The following is a 13,364-nucleotide window of genomic DNA, read 5'->3' on the forward strand; positions in this document are numbered from 1 at the left end:
TTTTGGTTAAGATTCTTTACTTCAACCATTGGGTCTAGTTCTAGTGTAGGACCCACTCAAGAAATTGATACCACTAAAAACAATGTAACAGCAAGGATTCAACACATGAAATAAAAGCAATCGTATCCATATTTGGTGAGGGGGTTAATGTAGATCATGTCACTTGCTAACCAACCAATAAAGCAACACCAAACCCTTTTCAGTTTTCAACGTATGTGAATACAGAAAGTGTAAGACCACACCTTGTTTGTTCATTTCATGAATAGTCAATATTCATCTACATGAATGGGACCCGCTAAGATACTTACATGTTACATGCTTCTTTCTATAGCCATGTTAAATCTTATCTCTCTACGTTGTCAGAGTAACTATCAACTATGAAGTATTGATGTTTTAAATGATAAATTATCAAATAAAAATATATTAAAGTGAGTCTTCAACATTTAAGACTAAAGCATTACACGTGATCATTCACAACTGGTCTAGATATTTCAATCCTATATATATGTTGTAATATGTTCTCGATGATATTATTGGTGTAAGCATAATAAACAAATCAATAAAAGTCCATTGAAATTTATTGCAATAGAAAGATTAAACCGTGAATGCCTCGTTAGAGTTTTTTGCATGAGTGCGTGTCATGCAATTTGTGAATTATATATTTAACAAAACAAAATTATATGGTTGGAGTAAAATAACACTCCAACTTATCATTTTATCATTTTGCAGCACCTCAACAATTAAGCTTCTATAAGGGTTATAATATGTCTAATATAAAAACCCTATTAATAACTGTCCGAAATAAATGAGAAAATCGTACACACATAATATTTAACGTTGTTGGGTCAATATGACCTACGTCTATAGAGCAGAACAAAGTATATGTATTCACTAGCTTGAATACGATAGTATAATATAATTGAAACCCTAGCTACAAAATACAAACATAAACCCTAACTAGAACATTGTCTGGCCAGATACTCCAAATACTTGTCCTGCTGAAAATCGGTGTCGGGTTTATTTCGGATCTTCGGTTCTTAATTCACATTTAACAAGAACAATACAAATAAGGCATATGAATATATTTTACAATATATACATTAAACTTGATTATAAACTGAATTACAAAAGACAAACATCTTTCTTATATATATCAGCAACAAATAAGAAATATAAATTATTACACTTAATCCATTACAGGAATCAGATTTCATCTTCCATGCAATACTCCAATATGACATTCATTTGTATACGCGACTGAACCTATAAATTTGAACATAATCACTGTAAAAATCTAATGTTTTAATATTAATTTGACATCTTATTACTATTCAGACTTTTTAATCTGAATTCTCAAAAACAAATTTACTACCAAATTTTCAATGGGTATTTGTTTATGGAATCATTCCATGGATTATCGTATTCCGATTCAGAATCCCTTATCCATTTCCACACTAAGCTTCCCACCTTGAACCCGGTTCCAAACGCTATCATCCACATTTTATCTCCCTTTTTTACCCTTCCTTTGGCTTCAAAATAAGCCAACTCGTAAAACACTAGGCTACTCGAAGTATTCCCGAACCGGTTCAAAGTCATCCTGGCCGGTTCAGTCACCGAGTCACTGAATTTCATGACTCGTCCAACTTGCTCGATAACTGCTTTCCCGCCTGTATGCACACAGATATGCTCAAACGCAGCCGTAAAGTCCGGCATCACAGGCTTATACTGCCCGCCGGAGAGAGTCGTCGCCACCACGGAGTACACGTAAGTCACGAGCTGATTCAGAGGCAGAACCCTTGGGGCGAGGATTTTGATGTGTTCCCGGAGGTTTACGCCGGCGACTCGTATTAAATCTTTGGTGAGAGAAATTCCGGTGACGCCTTTGACGTCTTCCTCTTGGAAAGCAGCATGATAGGCGGAGTCGTCGGCCCCGTGGTGGGTTCTGAGAGAGTGGGTAAGCTCCATTTTCGCCGATGAACGGCGGGATGGGTCGTTGGTAATCATCACCGCCGCACAGCCAACGCGAAAGATGCAGTTTGTTACCAACATCGATCTTTCTTCACCTTCGTACCAGTTTAGCGTAATATTCTCGGTGATGACAACCAGAACATTCTTGATTTTCCGGCCAGCCCCACGTAAGATTTGGGCAGCTAAATCAATAGAAATAACGCCGGAGCTACACCCCATTCCGCTAAGATTATATGTTTTCACATCGGGTTTGAGTTTGTAGTGATTCATAATAAGAGAGGAAAGAGAAGGGGAGGGTGAAAAACATCCACAGGTAACGATCACCGCGTCGATTTCCTCCGGCTGTATTTGGGTTTTTGATAAGAGGGAATCGACGGAAGAGAATATCCCTTCCTTCGCCTCCTCTATGGCGCTTTTCATCGTCGGAGTTTGATTTTCTTCAAACATAAACGGCGGTGCATATGTGTCGTTTCCCAACCCGGATTTCGAGTATATATTACGCATGAATTCGATCGGCTCCGGCGAACTGAAGCGTGCAGCGTGGAGTATAAAATCATTTGCCATATCATAAGTACATTTCCGGTGCGATGGCGGTTGGTAGCAGGAATAGTTAAGGAGGAAGACGGGGTAAGGGCGGGAGCGAAGATGGAGGAGGAGGAGGAAGCCGGCGGATAAGGAGGTGATGGTGGTTAAGAGAAGGTGGGTGGAGAGAAAGTGCAGGACTGCGGTAGTGATAGGTTGGCGGTATAAAGCGGCGGTGGCGTGGAGGAGGAAGGTGGAACATAAGAGTGCAAAGAAGATGATTTGGAGGCGACGGTGGATGGGCAAGGAGGCGAAATCCATCTTACTAGCAAATGGTATAAGGCTTCAAGGAGCATGTACTACATACAAATTACTTGCATGATTTTTAAGATTTTAGGGGGAACGTATTGGAATTTATAGAAAAAGATGGTAGGCTTTTGCGTGCGAACGTGAAATTACAATTTTGACGATTATTATAAGTTGATTATATCAAGTAAATTTCACTAAGTTCCTATAGCATGGCCAAATCTGCATATTTTATCCCTAACATTTGTTTTTTATCGGACCATTTATAGGTTGATTATATTTCAATTTTATTCCTACTCGAGTTAAAAAAAAACCATTTTATCCTTAATTATTTTTTTGATTATTTTTTTAATTGTTTGTAACTTTGTATACGATTAAATAAGAATGGAACTAGAGCCATACCCTTCTTTATCGTCAACCTTCCCTTCAAGACTCATTTTTCTTTTTTTCCATATCATACAATCGTCTCTACCATTTCACCTATTATCATTCTCCTCCATCCTTTCCCTTTAATTCGGGTTTGCTCCACCACATACACAAATTTATATAAACCTCTCATGTAACCTTCTTCTTCTTCTGTCGATCATACTCATCTATATGTATACGTTTATGTATTAAGAAAACACCCACTCATTGATCAATTTAAATAATTTAGTCTATATTATTGTCAAAGGTTGTTATAACTTTCCATACACTATACCTTAATTTCCTATTGTAATTATGATAGGTTGTGTATATTTTTTTAGGCATCTCAATGACAATTAATCAATTCAGCCAAATTATCTTTAGCTCGTATATGGTATCAAAGCTTAACATCATCGATCCAAACCCTAAAAATCTCCCATCTTCATGTTCGAAAACTCTTTAGCTCGTATATGGTATCATCTGTCAACCTACAATCCTTTCTGCATGTCATCTTCGAAAACCCTAGTCCAGATTAACGCCACTAGCCATTTTCCCCATCAAGCTAAACACTCCTAACTTTCTAGTATGGCGAAAACAGATCTACTCTTATTGGACTCTTACTTGACGATTTTATCACCGGAACAACAAGGCCTCCATTGCAAGAAATTGTAGATAAGAATGTGATGAAACCAAACCCAAACTACCTGGAATAGACAAGACCAAATTGTCTTTAGTGCTCTCCTCGGGTCCTGTTCTGATATTATCCAAACAACAGCCGCATCTGCTTCTACTGCCCAGGAGGCTTGGATCGGCTCACAACAAGTAATGTAAGCACCTTTACATCCGGAATTATCTCCTTAATATCCAAACTTGGAAAAACAATACAAAGTGTAATCGACCAGTTGTTGACTTCTTACATGATATGCGCTCTATTATTGTAACACCTGCAACATACGGCTAGTCAAATTGACTATTATAAGCGTTAAAATTGACTTTCTGATAGAAGATTATTTATGATAAATAATCTTAACCAAAGTTATAGTACATGTAACAAGGATTCTGCACATATAAGAACACCCAAATCTTTTCTTCTTGAGAGGAAGTTATGATTTTTCTAATATTTCAGCGTAGCAATATATGACTCAGAAACCGAAATTGGAATCAGTTGATTCTTTGGAAAAAATCTAAACGAGAGTTAAGGATCTCGTCAATAACTATCCGTCGATATAAAGATAATCAAGAACGGATGTCATATATGAGAGTTATGAATTTTAACGGACTTTAACAGTCTAAGCCTGTTAAAAATTAAATATAACTTTAAAAATAAAATCAAAACTAGCCGACAGAGTCTAAATGAAAGTTGTAGATCTTGTCGATAGCTATAAGTGGATATAAAGTCCGTCGAAAACGAAGCTCGTATGAAGAAGATATGGACTTTCTAGGGAACATAAATTCTTTGCTCGCACCCGCGCACGACAAAGTGCACCACACACAGTGACACTCCAACCAACATGCGACACGTGGCACCCTACAGAAAGTGACACGCCACTCTCTTCCGACCAGATGTGCGGCGTGCGCCTTATCTATGTGTGATGTGCAATCCAAATTCAACTATAAATAAGAGTGGAAATTCAGTTTATTCCCACACCCTTCAAACATTTCTTTCTCGATTTCTCTAAATTCTAAGCCCTTTGTCCCTTAAGTTTTTAGTCGGCGAAGCCCTAGGGTATCTAATAACTGGCAGTTAGGAGCTCTCGAGTCAGAGTTCTTCCCGCTTAATTCTCAGCTTTTATCAGTATACTATATATGTTAAGTTACACTTATTTTATTCAAGTGTAACTTTTAATTATAGTCATAGTCGTTATTATGAATGCATAATTAAGACTTGTTAGTAATTCTAAGTCATTATATTGATTGATCTACTTACAAAGATGATGTCTAGGCTGGATTTAGTGAGGTGTTTAAAGTGGGATTTCCAAACAGTATACTCTGTATACTAAACAGACCCTAGCTCTGATATGATCTTACATGGTTGTTCCTTACTTGATAAATCTTGATGTAGACATTGGGATTAGTGAGAAATCTATATTATCATCAGTCGGCAGGAGTATTAGACTAAACTTAGTGACATTCGTAACAAGGTCACGTCAGAAGAAAAGTCAAGGAGTTTGGCAGAGCGCTGCTGAATTCTCCAGTCATTCACCTAAGACAGGTGAGTGCATAGTTACTTTCAAACTTACACATAGATACACATATTCTAATTGCTTAAATTTTATGTGGGTTGTCTTGTTGTGTTTAATATATATACGTGCAACTTGATACCGTTATTACTTGATAAAACTAAATATATATTATCATACTTAATATTATGATTGGGTAGTAAAGGGTTGTGTGAAATAATAAATGAGAGGTTCTTTTAGGGATTTGTTAGCTAGTGGTCATGATAGGTTAGTAAAAGCCGTGCGAAATAATAAGTCGTGTCTTCCGTGTGTATCCCAAGTATTTTTGTATTGTCATGTGTGTCCCAAGTAATTTTATATTTCGTGCTTATCCCATGTCCTTTTGTACTGTCGTGTTTATCCTAAGTACTTTTGTACTGTAGTGCTTAACCAAAGTACTATTGTACTATCGTGCCTGTCGTGACTATCCAAGTACTAAGGTACTAACGTGTTGTCGCGTTTACCTAAAATATTATCATATTGTCGTGCCTAATCACCTAGATTGACACAAGCACTAAAAAACACTAGGGAATGTGTCTTCATTGCTATTATGTGGTAAATGGTTTATATTATAGCATGCCTTAGGTTCCCTATCTAAATTGCTATTAGGTTTAAGGTTTGTTGCTGATCTAGAATTAGGAAATTTTATGTGTTCAATCTTCTAAACGTTTAAAAATGGTATTAGAACTCACATACGAGTTCTCGGAGTGATAAGGAGAATCATGTGTCAAAACTTTCCTTATCTATATTTTTGTCTAGGTACACCGAACGTCTGCTTTGGTGTATAGAACGTCATGATAAGGACTCATAGCGGACTGAGAAAATGGAGGAAATGAGAAGGCTTACGATAGTGAATGATACATATCGAAAGATATCGTAGGTAATACCTAAAGAGTGGTATCTTTCATTTAGGATACATAACAATATGATACGTTTGAAGTACACTTTTGATTGGCGGAATGGTAGAACTTTTGTTGTAAATCTCTAAAATCGTCCTATCGTCTGGCGTTTCCACCACCAACCGAGTTGAAGCAGAATTGCTATTAAAGATACGCCTAAAAGAAGTCCTAGTGGAGTCTAGGAAAATTTTTATGATTGCTTGGACACATTCGCGTGTGTTAAATTGTTTTGTGATTTTATATCTTGGGGATTACGAGACAAAATTTAGGACATGTATGAGTAGTTATGGAAGGTAGTATGGACCATACTACCGGAAACACAGGATTCATACTTAAACCAAGACGAGTCACAAAGTCACTATAGAACTAGTAATTTACTTCATTTTGTTTATGTCTGTCATTACCATCGTTTTCGTAATGACTAAGAGGATGAATACATTTTGACCCTAGTGGTCATATCGAATCGAGTCCAACTTGAGAAAAAGTCTGTAGAGTGAGTCAATTGATTTAGAGAACTGTGATCGGTGTAACATACTACTTTAGTCAATAGATTGAGAGAAAAGATAATCGAAGTGATCGATAGAGGTATCACAGTTGTCGTTGATATCAAGCAACTTGTAGCTAAAAGTGTTACATGCTAGAATGTCATTATATCAGATTAGAACATGAAGGAAGGTATCTTTCATTCTGGAGTCTAACTCAAAGAGACCTGAGTCTATCCATTGCATCGTACGATGAGAGGTCATTAGAATATGACCCATCAGTCTGTTACAATAATCAAAGTAGATGGAGTAGGAGTCTCCGGTGAAGATAAAATTAAGAATCAAAGAGCAAATGCAAGATTGAGCATCATCAACAGTCAAGAAGTCTAAGAGTTAGAAACTCGATAGAAAAGACATGAGAGTTACGGTTATTACCTAGGATGGAAAGGTAATGTGCAGAGTTATTATACAAGTTATGTTTTGTTGATGATTTCGGGACGAAATCATCCTAAGGGGGAGATAATTGTAACACCCGAAAATTAGGGTTAGTCAAATTGACTATTATAAGCGTTGAAATTGAATTTATGATAAAAGATTATTTAGGATAAATAATCTTAACCAAAGTTATATTATAAGCGACAAGGATTCTGCACATATAAAGAACACTCAAATCTGACTTCGTGAGAGGAAGTTATGATTTTTCTAATATTTTAGCGTAGCAGTATATGACTCATAAACCGAAATTGGAATAGTTTGATTGTTAGGCAAAACAATCTAAATGAGCGTTAAAGATCTCATCAATACCTATCCATCAATATAACGATAGTCGAGAACGGATGTTATATAAGAGAGTTATGAATTTTTAACGAACTTTAACAGTCTAAGCCTGTTAAAAATATAACATTAAAAATAAAGTCAAAAATAGCCGAAAGAGTCTAAATGAAAGTTGTAGATCTCTTCGATAGCTACACGTGGATATAAAGCCCGTCGAAAACAAAGCTCGTATGAAGAAGATATGGGCTTTCTAGGGAACATAAATTCTTTACGTGCACCCGCACGCAACGACAAAGTGCACCACGAGCACTAACACTCCACCTAGCATATGACACGTGGCACCACACAGAAAGTGACACGTCACTCTCTTTTGACTAAATGTGTGGCGTGCACCTTATCTATTCACGACGCGCATTCCAAATTAACTATAAATAGGAGTCGGAATTAAGTTCATTCCCACACCCTTCAAACATTTTTGTCTTGATTTCTCTTAATTCTAAGCCTTTTCTCCCTTAAGTTTTTAGTCAGTGAAGCCCTGCTGCATCTGATAGCTATAAATTAGGAGGTCTCGAGTCAGAGTTCTGCCCGCTTAATTCCCAGTTTTCATCAATATACTCTGTAAGTTAAACTACACTTATTTTATTCAAGTGTAACTTTTAATTATAGTCATAGTCGTTATTATGAACCTATAATTAAGATTTATTAGTAATTCTAAGTCACTATACCGATTGGTCTACTTATGGGGATGATACCTAGGCTACATTTAGTGAGGTTTTTAAAGTGAGATTTACAAACTATATACTATATATACCAAACGAATCCTATCTTCGATATGATCCTACCTGATTGTTCCTTACTTGATAGATCTTGATGTAGACATTGGGATTAGTGAGGAATCTAGACTATCATTAGTCGCCATGAGTATTAGACTAAACTTAGTGACATTCGTAACTAGGTCACTTCAGAAGAAAATTCAAGGAGTGTGGTGGAGCCCTGGCGAATTCTCCAGTCATTCACCTAAGTCAGGTGAGTGCAAAGTTACTTTCAAAATTACATATAGATACAAGTTTTCTGATTGAGTAAATGTTATGTGCGCTATCTTGTTGTGTTTAATATATATATGTGCAACTTGATATAGTTATTACTTGATTAAACTATATATATATATATATATATATATATATATATATATATATATATATATTATCATAGTTAATAATATGAATGGGTAGTAAAATCTCTGTGAAACAATAAATGAGAGATTGTGTTAGGGATGTGTAAGCTAGTGGTCATGATAGGTTAGTAAAAGTCGTGCAAAATAATAAGTCGTTTCTGTTGTGTCTATCTCAAGTACTTTTGTAGTGTCATGCTTATCCCAAGTACTTTTGTGCTGAGACACTTATCACAAGTACTTTTATACTGTCGTGCTTTTCCCAAGTACTTTAGTATTTTCGTGCTTATCCCAAGTACTTTTGTATTGTCATGCTTAACCAAAGTACTATTGTACTATCGTGCCAGCCGTGACTATCACTGTCGTGCTTAACCAAAGTACTATTGTACTGTCTTGCCAGCTGTGACTATCCAAAGTAGCCGTGTTGTCATATGTACCCAAAGTATTATCATACTATCGTGCCTAATCACCTAAGAAGTACAGGTGTCTGCTGATAAAGGTCCTTTAATAAAGATCGCTCGAGATCGTCATGTTAGGATTAGTAAGTGAGAATAACGAGAGTAGGGAATTGAGTTGTTTGAATGTTGAAGAATATATAATTAAATATTATAACATTGTGGGTTGAAAACCCTATTTACTCCCCAAGTTTCCCAACTCGACCCACTCAGTTTCTTTGTATCAAAGGTATCGAAACGAAGGTACTAATAGATAATGTAATTATCTTCTGAGAGATTCAAGGAGATGTAGATTGATATTATATTGAGATATTGTAAGTCTCCGTTTATGCTTATGTTTCTTTTATCAGTTATAAAATCCCAAGTTTTGAAAAGCTATCAATGTCAAATGTTTCTTCAGAAATATTTAATGTTAATATTATCTCACATTGAAATAATATTTTTGGGACCAATTCCGCAACAAACGAAATACTCTGTTTTAAAATAAGCATAAATGAAAATTTTAAATTACCGTAAATTTGGGGATGTCACAATTGTTGATGGATTAATGTTAGTTCAAAGCCCCATTCATAAAGAGGACATTCTAGTACACATCCTCAACCAACTTGGTGATGATTATGGCATGATTACAGTTGCACTCAAGGTTCTTGAACAACCTATTTCATATCCAGAGTTGTTCGATAAACTGGTAGGTTTTGAGCGGTCTTTAAAGGAGACTGAGTCATCCACTATGCCTTTGATTGTTACTGCCAGTTACTCTCAAAGACAGCCAGTTCGATTCTCTACTCGCTCCTCACCGGTCTCATACAATCATAATAGTTGGCCAAAATCAAGCACTCAACACAAAGGAAATCGACTTGCAAATACACCTTAGGCTGGTTCAAACAAAAATAATCGGTCTAATTCCTTCTCAGTTTTGTAGTATCTCGCGACATTAAAGATGTGACTGCCAAAATCTGGCAAGGTTCTTAAAGGATAACAACATCGCCTTCAATACCTTTAGTTTTCATCCTAATTCAAATGTTACTACTTCTGTTTCCACACAAAAAAATGGCATCACAAACTTGGCTCTTTGACATTGGTGCATCCCACCACCTAATATATGACCCATCATCTCTTCACTCTATCTCAGAATATGGGGGTCCATAAGAAATCATTCTTGGAGATGGTATAAAACTTTCTATCTCTCATACATGACATGTTAATATACACGTTGCATCTCGTCCACTCAAATTACCTAACATACTTTTTGTATGTAAACTTCGTAAAATTCTTATATCAGTTGCCAAACTATGTCGTACTAATCATGTCTCTGTTGAATTCTTCCTATTTCATTTCCTTGTCAAGGATCTCCGCACAAGGGCATCTCTCATGCATAGAGAGAGCTTTAATGATGTCTATTACTTCTCTTTCTATGCTCTTCCACAACTCAAGACAACTAGAAATGTTTATCCACTTTCTTGGCACCATAAACTTGGACATCCCTCTGTTTGAGTCCACAAGCATATTGTTCAAGACTTAGGTCTTAGTTCTAAATCATTGTCTACTTCCAATAAAGTCATAAGTCGTCATTTGGTGAACACTCGTTTACTGCATCCAAACCTTTACAACTTCTATATTCGGATGTGTGGGGAACTATCAAAAAATCACTTGATGGCTATAAATATTATGTGGTTTTTTTTATTAGTACTCGAAATATATCTGGTTTTATCCCATGAAATTCAAATATGTTTTTTCAAAAAAAAAAATTCTTCAATTCAAAAATCTTTTTGAAAAGTACTTCCAAACCCCAATCATTTCCATCTTCACTACTAAAGGTGGGGAGTACCAAGGGCTCACTGATTTCCTTCAAAACAAAGAAATTTCTCACTTTTTCACTCCACCACACACCCGAACAAAATTGTATATCTGAAAGACAACACCGACATATAGTTGAGACCGGCCTACCCCTATTACATTATGCGGGTCTACCCCTCATTTTCTGGTCGCATGCATTTCAAACAGTTTTCCACCTCATTAACCGTCTCCCCATTCTCATACTTCATTCCAAGAGTCCATTTGACTATCTTTATGGAACATCGCCTAACTACATCAAACTCAAGCCTTTTGGATGTTTATGTTGTCATTGGCTTCGTTCTTACTCCACCTCCAAACTACAACCTCACTCGATCCCATGTATCTTCTTAGGATACTCATCGGCTAAATCTGCTTACAAGTGTTTTAAACCAGAAACACACCATCTCTATCATTCATGACATGTGGAATTTTTAGAATGTCATTTTCCCTACAAATCATGTTGAAAATTAGCATCATCACCTCCTATAGTGAGTGATTTCCTTCAGACAACCAACCCTCTATCACCTTCCATTCACACCTTTTCTCATATGCAATCAATTTTTTCCTCCATGAAAAAATCACCTATTGTCTTGTCCCCGCCAAATTCTTCCCCATACACTCCTTCCCCTAACACATCCTCAAGTTGTCCTAGACCCCTTATCCTAACATTCTTTGTTCACCCCAACTTAACCAACCCTTCCACCTTATTACACACCAACTAACATAGAACTAATCCATCACAACCCGTTGCCGAAACCATTCCCAACCCCACTTCAGAATCGACACGACCTATAATATATACTCCTACTTAAACATCCATATCCTCTTTGTCTCCTTTATATCCACATCCTCATTCTCATTCTATCAATGAATCTTCTTCATTTCCATCATCTCACCCCCTACCACCCAGTACACACAAACCAAACCTAAATTACCACAATACAACGATGCTCCATCCCATTCTTGTTGCTTTAGAGACTACTACTCGCAACCAAGAATTGAAAGATCCCTAATAACGTAAAGCAATAGATGATGAATACCTCCCTCCACGGATGCTCCAGTTAGTTGCAAATGGATATTTTGTATCAAACGTCATCCGGATAGAACAATAGTAAAGTACAAATCTCGCTTGGTTGCTAAAGGCTTTCTCCAATAATATGGGAAAGACTAATTTGACATATTTAGTCCCATCACCAAACCGGTTACAATACATATCATCCTCTCCATCGCATAATCTAAAGGTTGGTCACTATGGAAACTTGATGTCAATAATGATTTCTTACATGACATATTGCAAGAAGAAGTCTATATGACTCAATGACCAGACTATGTTCACCCGCAATACCCGAACCACATTTTCAAAAAAAAATCATTATATAGGCTCAAGAAATCCCTAAGGACATGTACACAAATTTAACCACCTTTCTAGTTGCATTTGGTTTCACGAAGTCACTAGTCGATGCCTCTTGTTCATCTACAACCGTGATGGTAATACTACTTACTGCATGATTTATGTGGACGATATTGTACGAACTAGCAATAATTAAAGCTTCATTGATATATATTTGTTTTCACTCTTACCTCTGGGTTTTCTATTAAAGACTTGGGTCGCCTTCATCAATTCCTTGGCATGTTGATCATTTCCAGCACAACATGTCCATTTATGTCACAACATCACCACATCCATGACCTTCTCACACAGTTCAAAATAGACGGAGCCAAGAAAGTTTGTAACATTCTGTTTCAAGAAATTTATTATTTCGGGATTGTGGATAATAAATGGATCAAGTAAAGACCTTAGGCTTCAAGGGAATAGGGTGTAGACCCTATTGGAAGTTGATAATATCGATCATGAGATCCAAGTCCTTGGTTTGTGTTTTGGAGCTAATGGGTAAAATGGGAAAAATGATGTTTTAGACTTCTTTCATGAAATAGATAGGTATGTTTTAAATACAAAGTAATTAGATAGGATTGTGGGGCTCTTTAATACCTTTCCATGCACATAAAAGAACGCTGAAAACGGAGTTGAAACGAAGAAGTTATGGTTGTTTGAAGTTGAAGTGGAAAATGAGGACTTTTGATTATGCATGGTGTAATTTAAAGTTACACAAGGCGTAACAAGGGTTTAATGAATTACGCAGGGCGTAACCTGAGCAGACAAAACCCTAAATCTCCAGTTTTGAGCCCTATTTAAGGGCTCTAACATATGGGAAACCCTCTTATTACCAACTTCCATTGCCTAATAACATTACTTGAGAAACCCTAGCCTCCTCTCAATTCTTTTTTTGAGCCTTGGCATCATTTATGAGCTTGTTTCTCCATTGGAA

At 36.6% G+C, this 13,364-nt stretch overlaps 1 pseudogene; it reads right to left on the reverse strand.

Annotated features, from left to right (window-relative positions):
• Window positions 1-1,122: 1,122 nt before the first annotated feature.
• LOC145057371 (3-ketoacyl-CoA synthase 13 pseudogene) lies at window positions 1,123-2,885 on the reverse strand (annotated as a pseudogene).
• Between the last annotated feature and the right edge of the window lie 10,479 nt (window positions 2,886-13,364).

The sequence above is a fragment of the Lactuca serriola genome, chromosome 6 (genome assembly GCF_051521515.1).
Source record: "Lactuca serriola cultivar US96UC23 chromosome 6, Lser_US96UC23_V15, whole genome shotgun sequence".
Classification (NCBI taxonomy): Eukaryota; Viridiplantae; Streptophyta; class Magnoliopsida; order Asterales; family Asteraceae; genus Lactuca; species Lactuca serriola.